Below are 8,573 nucleotides of genomic sequence, written 5' to 3'. Positions count from 1 at the left end.
CAGACACAGGGCTGCTGGGGAACACAGTAGTGGGTGACCCTACCACAATGCGGGCCTAATGGAGAAATGTTCTTGGTCCTCCACAGGCAGATGCCAAATTGACTGCTATCACTTGGGGGATCGAGGGGAGGTGAAAAAACTGTATATGGGACCTCTATATTTTTTGTAAGAACTACATGTGAATCTATGATTAAATCAATAATATACATTTTAATTAAACTTCAGTGATAAAGAAAAAAACCATTAGCAGTAAACTAAAACTAAGAACTAGTTCTTTGTGGAGACCTATACATTTGATAAGCCTACCGTATAGCCAGACTTTTAGGGGAAAAATATTAGATATACTAATTACCAAGATTAATAATTAGAAGTGATGTAAGCACAGTTTCTAAAAATGTTAAATGACTATTAAGGGAATATGAAGGCAATAACAGTGGTTATCTATAGTCACAGAGGAAGAATCCATAATACCTAATCATATGTTGAAGTTGGTACAGCTGACAGGAGAAATGCCTGACAACAGATATATATTAAGGGCCATAAAGGTCTTATCCTTGTGTTGACAATAGTAATTGTCATGCCTGAACTCAAAGTTTAGTTAGGAAGACTAATATGCAAACATGGGGTGTCAAAATGTAACTCCCCCCCCTTATTTTTCTATTTAAGATCGGGAATACATTATCTAAACCCAACAGAGAAATGGACAGGTTTTGTCTAAACATGTTTTACAGCAGGTCCATAATTGTACATGAGAGTATGCACTGCTACATACAAACTAACTGATCAGACCACAATTTTTCAATATTTAAAATAGAATAAGCTTTCTTATAAAAGCAGTACTTCAGTGATCTTTTAAGTTTAGTATTCCTTTCCTTCTTCCTCACTCTCTCCTTCAACAGAATCCACGCCACCCCCGTCATAATCCTCCCCAAGGGCAGCCATGTCCTCATGGGCCTCAGAAAGCTCTCCTTCCACCATGCCCACACCCAGTGAACAAAGGCATGCTCGGCATTCATCAGGACAAACTTGTGGTCCAGGTAAGCCCAGGCCTCAGCAATAGCTGTGGTGTTGGTCAGCATGCACACAGCTTGCTGTATTTTGGCCATATTTCCATCAGGTACCACAGTGGGAGGCTGGTAATTAATGCCAACTTTGAAGTCAGTGGGGCACCAGTCCACAAACTACATGGTACACTTGGTCTTAATGGTGGCAATGGCAGCAATGCCATCTTTGGAAACCATATCATCATGGTCTAACATTCAGCAAGTCATATATTCACCATGGCAAGGGTCACATTTCACCATTTGGTTGGCTGACCCTAAGCATGTGTTGCTGATCTCTGGTACAGAGAGTTGTTCCTGGTACGCTTTCTCTGCAGAGATGAAAGGGGCATATGTGGCCAGAGAGAAGTGGATTTAGGGTTAGGGCATCAGGCTGATTTGGAATTCGGTCAGATCAACATTCAGGGCTCCATGAAATCTGAGGGAAGCAGTGATGGAGGACATAGTGGACTTATCGACCTATTCAGGTTAGTATAAGCTGGGAGCTCGATACTGAGATTTCTACAACAGATATCCCAGATGGCCTCACTGTCAACCATGAAGGCACAATCAGCTCCAGGTGTGGGTGGTGAGGATGGAGTTGTAGAGCTCAGCTACAGCTGTGGAAAGCTGCAGGGCTGGGTAGATGGAGAACTCCAGCTTGACTTCTTGCCATAATCAACAGAGAGACATCCCACCAGCAGTGAGGCTAACCCAGAACCAGTTTCACCACCAAAGCTGTGGAAAAACAAAAAGCCCTGAAGGCCTGTGTCCTGGCTAGCCAGGTTCTGAATTAAATCCAAGACCAGGTCCATGATCTCCTCGCCAATGGTGTAGTGCCCATGGGCATAGTTATTGCAAGGATTTTCCTTGCCTGTGATGAGCTGCTCATGGTGGAGTAGCTGGGGGTAGGTGCCAGGGCAAACTTATCAATGACTGTGGGTTCCAGATACTGCCTTGGTCACATGCTTGCCAGGTCCTGTCTCACTGAAGAATGTATTGGAGAGTCATCTCACCCCCCCCACACACACACACACACATACACACCCCATGGTCTTGTCACTTGGCATCTGGCCATGAGGCTGGATGCTAGGTTTCAGGCAATAGAGCTCCCAGCAGGATGGAGATGCACTCACACATGGTTGCTGCTTTGTGGAGGCTGAGCAGATATCAGGGAGGAACAGGAGAGGTTGTTTCTTCTTACAGTGCAACACTTAGGCAGGTGATGTAAGAGTACCTCCTCCCATCTTCTAAATCCTTCTAGTAAGGCTAATCATCAAGTTAGCATGAAACAAAGTAACAGGAGAAAATATCCAAAATTTATTATGAATGTACATACAGGGGTGCCATGAGCATATAAGGAGGCATTGGGCAGTTGAGGCTTCTAGGCCATTCTGGACTAAGGAGAAGGAGGCAGAGGTATGGGATTTCAAAGAGAAAGCAGGTAATTTATAGGAAAATTGCCGGGAGCCGGTCCATCCTTGCTGTTTCAAGGGACCTGGCATATATGGCATGCGGTTCTTAATATGTTTGCTCACCTTCTTGGCGCTGTGATTTAACCAAAGTCACCTCTCCGAGAAAGGTTGAATCCCCAGGTAGGGATTTTCCCCTGAAGTTAGGGAGGGAATAAAACCCCTCAACTAAGTGCCAGGCGGGTAATTAATCCCTTTAACTACGAACAATCATGCTTAAACTACATAATCTTTTCTCCCTGGAATGGAGATAAGAAACGCCCTAACCTTTGTAATAGAGATTGATAGGATTGAATCAACTGGTATAAATACAGTTGTAACAAGACAGAAACACTCAGAACTCAGAACACAGAACTAAGGACACAGGGCTTGGAAGACAGAACTTAAGAAGAGAGCCAAGAAGACAGAACCTACACAGAACGTTCTCTAGAAACAGAAGAACTTCGCTGGAGAGAGCATGCCGGAGGATCCTGGACAGGGACTGGCCTCGGAGCTTGGAGGGAAAGCCTGGCGAGAGAGCATGGCAGGGGATCCTGGACTGAACCTGACTGCGGAGATTGGCAGGAGAGCCTGACTAGAACCTGGTGACTGAACCTGACTGGAGATCCTAGGCAGAACCTCTCTGGAGATCCAGACCAGAACTTGGCTGGAGATCCTGACTGGAGATCCTGGCTAGGCTGCTGATCAACTGAATGCTGTCTCCGTGTCATTCCTTCTTCGCCGACTCCGTCCACACATTTGGGGACCCCTGGACCCGCTGGGGTTGGACCCCGGCAGAAAATGAGAAAGAACAAACACGTGGCAAACAAATTCTTTCTCAGTCACCCGGAAACAATAGAGCACAGGGAAATCTAGTAAGCAGGCTTTGCTAGATTTCTCCTTGTCTGCCACATTTAGTTTATATTATGATGGTAAGCTGATGCACCCTTCCTCTAAACAGGTTTCTAATCTAAATTCTTTAGACAGATAATGGGGGGAGGATCAAAGGCTCTTTCTGAGTCTTCAAATTAATACACCAAAAGGCATATTTTGGGGTGGCAAAACTTTGGTTCCCCTCACAAACATATATGCACCACTAATATTTACATGAAAACGAGCAATAAAATGATATCTTAAGTCATAAGAAAAATGCCTTATGAAAAATAGTGAGAATTGTCAATAACTATTCCTACATCAAACTCAACAATGCATTTTATTTAGGCTTTTTTCTTCATATTCTATAATATATAGCATTTCCGATATGATTGATATCAAAGACATTTCAGAATCTTTGAAGTGTGTTAAGTTGTAGGATAGTCAATTTGAACTCTTGGGGGAAAAAAAGAAAAACAAAAACACACCCGACTGAGTTCTGTGTAAAGTGATGGAATGGATGAGAGGAGGAGATCAAGAAGTGGACTGTTACAGTAATTTTGCCAAAACATTATGGGTGCTTATATGGCAAAATTATAGCAAGCTATAAAGGATGGGCTTACTTATACTTCAACGGTGAATTCTAATATATCTAGTGATGGATTAGATAAGGGAGCTAGAGTTAGAAAAAAGTAGAAAAGTTGATGCTTATTTTTCTTGTTTATGGGACTGGATGTATGGTGGTACTAGGCTCTCAAAAAGAGGTGAGGAATATTTTCAGTTATCTAAAAGTGATATTATCAAGACAAATTTCAAAAGAGAAGTGCCAGATAAATAGTTCTATTTTATTTGAATAGATAATTGTTTCTGAGCTTAAATAAAATGGACGTTTGTTAAAATGTCAGTGGTCATTGATTTTTGCCAATCATAATAATTGATACCATTGTAAAAATAATAAAATATTCTTGACAAATTTGGCCTAGAAAAAATGGCACATAGTTATAGCTCACAAGGAAATCTAGAATGGCAGAGGTATATAATTGGTAAATAATCTACACTAATAAAAGACAAACATGCAAACTGACTGTACCTTTGCTATGCCTTAAGCCACTCCCACCAGCCAATCAGAGCAACTGTATGCAAATTAACCCAACCAAGATGGCGTCCGGAAGCCACGGAACTGGAGCAAGCAGGAGGCTTGGTTACCCCAATGATGGAGGAAGTTAAGCTTCCCAGCTGCCGCGGCCGGCTCTGAGCTCCACTCAAAGCAACAAAGTTTCAATTATAGAAGGTAAATAATCCCCAGATACCTGCTTTCAGCCGTCCATGGCCATGGAGCTGGAGCGAGCAGGAGTGGGTTGCCCCTGGAGATGGAGGAAGCCAAGCGTCCCTCCTGCCTTCCCTGGCCAGCTCTGAGCTCCTCTCAAGGCTACAAAGTTTCAATTATAAATCCCAGAATAAAATAAAAAAAAGAAAAAGAAAAAAAGGAGAGGCTGGGAGCTTCCGTTGGCAGAGGGGCTTTGCCAGCCTGAAAACGGCCCTCAGCCCCTCACCCATACTGGCCAGGCACTCCAGTGGGGACCCTCCCACCCTAAAGGGTGTGTGGCCAGCCTGAAAACAGCCATCAGCCCCTCACCCAGGCTGGCCAGGCACCCCAGGGGGACCCCCACCCTTATCCAGGACACCCTTCAGGACAAACCAGCTGACCCCCACCCATGCAAGAGGCCTCTATCCTATATAATAAAAAGGTAATGTGCAAATTGACCCTAACAGCAGAACAACTGGGAGTGACTGGGAAGATGCTCAATGCAGGAGCTACCCCCTGGTGGTCAGTGCACTCCCACAGGGGGACCTTTGCTTAGCCACAAGCCAGGCTGACGACTGCCAGTACAGCGGTGGTGGTGGGAGCCCCTCCCGCCTCCTCAGCAGTGCTAAGGATGTCCGACTGAAGCTTAGGCCTGCTCCCTGCTGGCAAGTGGACATCCCCTGAGGGCTGCCAGGCTGCCAGAGGGATGTCTGACTGTCAGCTTGGGCCCTATCCCCCAGGGAGCAGGCCTAAGCCAGCATGTGGACATCCTCTGAGGGGTCCCAAACTGCAAGAGGGTATAGGCCAGGCTGAGGGACCCCCCCTCTCCAGTGCCCAAATTTTTGTGCACCGGGCCTCTAGTCTATAATAATAAAAGCATAATATGCTAATTAGACCGGGAAGCTGAACGACCTTCCGGACAACCTTCTGGACAAAGCCAGGGCTGAGAGGGCCAAGGCCCTTGCATGAATTTCATGCATCGACCCTCTAGTTAGATAATAATATTATTGTCTTTTCTGAATGCACAATTAAAGCCATTGTTTCCATAAAAAATAGGGCAAAGTGAAAAAGTTTAAGTGTATAAAAATATGATTGAGAATTAAATTGCTTAAGAATGTATTTTGAGAATTAGTTCTGGAAGAAAATTTATTCATGTGGATATAATTCTTTTTTTAAAAAAATATAATATTTCATTGATTTTTTACAGAGAGGAAGGGAGAGGGATAGAGAGTCAGAAACATCGATGAGAGAGAAACATCTATCAGCTGCCTCCTGCACACTCCCCACTGGGGACGTGCCCGCAACCAAGGTACATTCCCTTAACCAGAATAGAACCTGGGATCCTTGAGTCCGCAGGCTGAGGCTCTATCCACTGAGCCAAACCAGTCAGGGCAGATATAATTCTTATTAAAATTTTGTTTCCATAAAAATGTAGTCTAAACATTTATTAGAAAAAAATCAGAGTGAAAATAGTAGTATTCTTCATTCACCGCACATATTTTGACTGTATTAAGGATTAAACATATACTGGGCCTTCAAAAATTAACACCACATTATCTGTCCTAATTCAGTTGGCTGTCAATTAAGGAAACAAGGAAATATATAGGTAGAAAAGTGTATTATAAGTTCCATGATGATAGTTTTAAAGGCTCCTCAGGGACGTATTAGAGAACAGGATAACTCCATGATATGGCAATTCTTTTTAGAATCTCATTGTCCTTCACCTAGAGTACTTTGATGATGCTCTTAAGGTAGTCTTTCTGGTTGCTACATAGGTCCATGCTTCTAGAATACTAGAAAAATTCGAAGCTACCAAAACCTGCATGCTGCAGTATAATTGCTGTATTGCTCCATCAGCTTTAAGCGCTGCTTCACAACTTTTATCCCTGTGTGCTCAGCTCTAGCTCATACATGTAAGTAAGTACATATCACCAAAGTCCTAATTGCATCTTCCAATTTTTCTAGTTCAGTATAAGTGCATGGCAAGTTCCCAATAACTCTGAAGAAATTAAATAAGCGTTTTTACTGAATTCACTGAAATGCAGAAAACAGCACTTGCTTCATTTTCTCTCAGCTAATAAAAACATCTAGTGTTCTTTGCAATTCTAAAGCTCTTGTCCATGCAAGTAATAATAATAGGAAGATTCCATCTTCTCTGGATGCCATGGGAAAGAGAATTTTGTTATGAGCTCTCCCTTGCAGGCTTTTTTGTGGCTAGAAATCCCAGCCTGCAGAAGAGCCAGAAGAACAATAGGCAAATCACAAGTCATTGAGCCTTTAGTAGTTGGTATAAGACAGAATAAACAATTAAGAAAACACTGACATTATTCTCACACTATAACTAGCTATGCAAACGTGGACTTCATCTCTAAAATGATACCTCAGGTGCCCAGCCAGCGTGGCTCAATGGTTGAGCATCAACCTATGAACCATGAGGTCACGGTTCAATTCCCGGTCAGGGCACATGCCTGGGTTATGGCTCGATCCCCAGTGTGGGGCATGCAGGAGGTAGCCGATCAATGATTCTAATCATTGATGTTTCTCTCTCTCTCTCCTTCTCTTTTCCTCTCTGGAATCAATAAAAATATATTAAATAAATAAATAAATAAATAAATAAATAAATAAATAATAAATAAAATGATACCTCAGGTAATTTCTAAGGTTAAGAGATTCTGCTTCTAGAATACCAAAGAGGATTTAGGAAAATGAATATAACCATTCCTCTAATATTTAGGGGAACTATACAAAGACATTCTATCCCGCCTTCATATCTTTGCCTTACCATACAGTTGCTCTGCCTCAGGAGTGCTGCTAAACATAGTCAGACATGGCATTGGCCATGAGTAAGTAGGATCCAGTTTGACTTTGGCTTGTCACTGCAGCTTTATCTTCTCTTTTTATTGTCCCAGGTTTCTATGTGTATGTTTTTAATCAACAGGTTTGTGTTTGTCCCAACTCTATTTTTCAAAGCATCTAATGCTAGTGGTCTAAATCTAAAAGAAGGAGTACATTTCTACTACTGGTGTTATGAGTCTAATATTTTTACTTCAAAACCAAGAGAGTTCATATGCTACTTTATTACAATGAAACTATAACAAGAAAAAAACTTTAAAATCAAAGCACTCTACCCTACTTTCTTTTGTATTGTCAGCAGGTAGTTTTAAAGCATCCAAGCACACTTATCCTAAACCAAGCCTTCAGAAATGCTAGCATCAATTTTCTATCATCTTCTGACCAAAGAGCTTCAGTAAGAATGATTCTACCTGTTTCATTATACGGATGAACTGCTTAAGTATGGAGAGATAAGTATTTTGACCTGGGTTGCACAAGAATCTAAGAGAAAGGATAAGAAAAAACACATGGGCCTTGCATTGTTAGTTTATTTTTTAGCTATAAAACATGCATATTTCCCCAAATTGCTGATAATTCTTCCAATACCAAAGCAGCTAAAGACTAGGAGTACCAGTGCTGTTATCAGGGGAAGTGGGCATCTTGTGATATCCCGAGAAAAGGAATTTTCTGAGACTTGCAAGGAGGATGAGAGGTTTTAGGAAGCTTTATTTCTGCGGAACTACACCCCTGAGTGTCCAAGGCCCCATTTCCTTTTGTCCCATAAAGGAAGAAAGCCAGTGTCCAGATTTCCCATTCCATGTCTGCACAGTTCAATACTGCTTCAGATTAGCTTAGTGTGTGTTCCCTGTTGCAGTCCATCAGTCCATTGCATATCAGGTCCGCATGGCCATATGGCCATGGAGGGAACATGGGGGAAATGCAGGAAAGCAAGAGCAAAACCAAATGAACCTTGAGTGGTGTGTGTGTGTGTGTGTGTGTGTGTGTGTGTGTGTGTGTGTGTGTGTGTGTGTGTTTGTGTGTGTGTGTGTGAGAGAGAGAGAGAGAGAAAGA

At 42.5% G+C, this 8,573-nt stretch overlaps 1 pseudogene; it reads right to left on the bottom strand.

Moving 5' to 3' along the window:
- Window positions 1-858: 858 nt before the first annotated feature.
- LOC132241214 (tubulin alpha-1B chain-like) lies at window positions 859-8,161 on the bottom strand (annotated as a pseudogene).
- Between the last annotated feature and the right edge of the window lie 412 nt (window positions 8,162-8,573).

The sequence above is a fragment of the Myotis daubentonii genome, chromosome 1 (genome assembly GCF_963259705.1).
Source record: "Myotis daubentonii chromosome 1, mMyoDau2.1, whole genome shotgun sequence".
NCBI classification, from domain to species: domain Eukaryota; kingdom Metazoa; phylum Chordata; class Mammalia; order Chiroptera; family Vespertilionidae; genus Myotis; species Myotis daubentonii.
The sequence above is the reverse complement of the archived record's forward strand: the minus strand, read 5'-3'. Positions and strand labels throughout refer to the sequence as shown.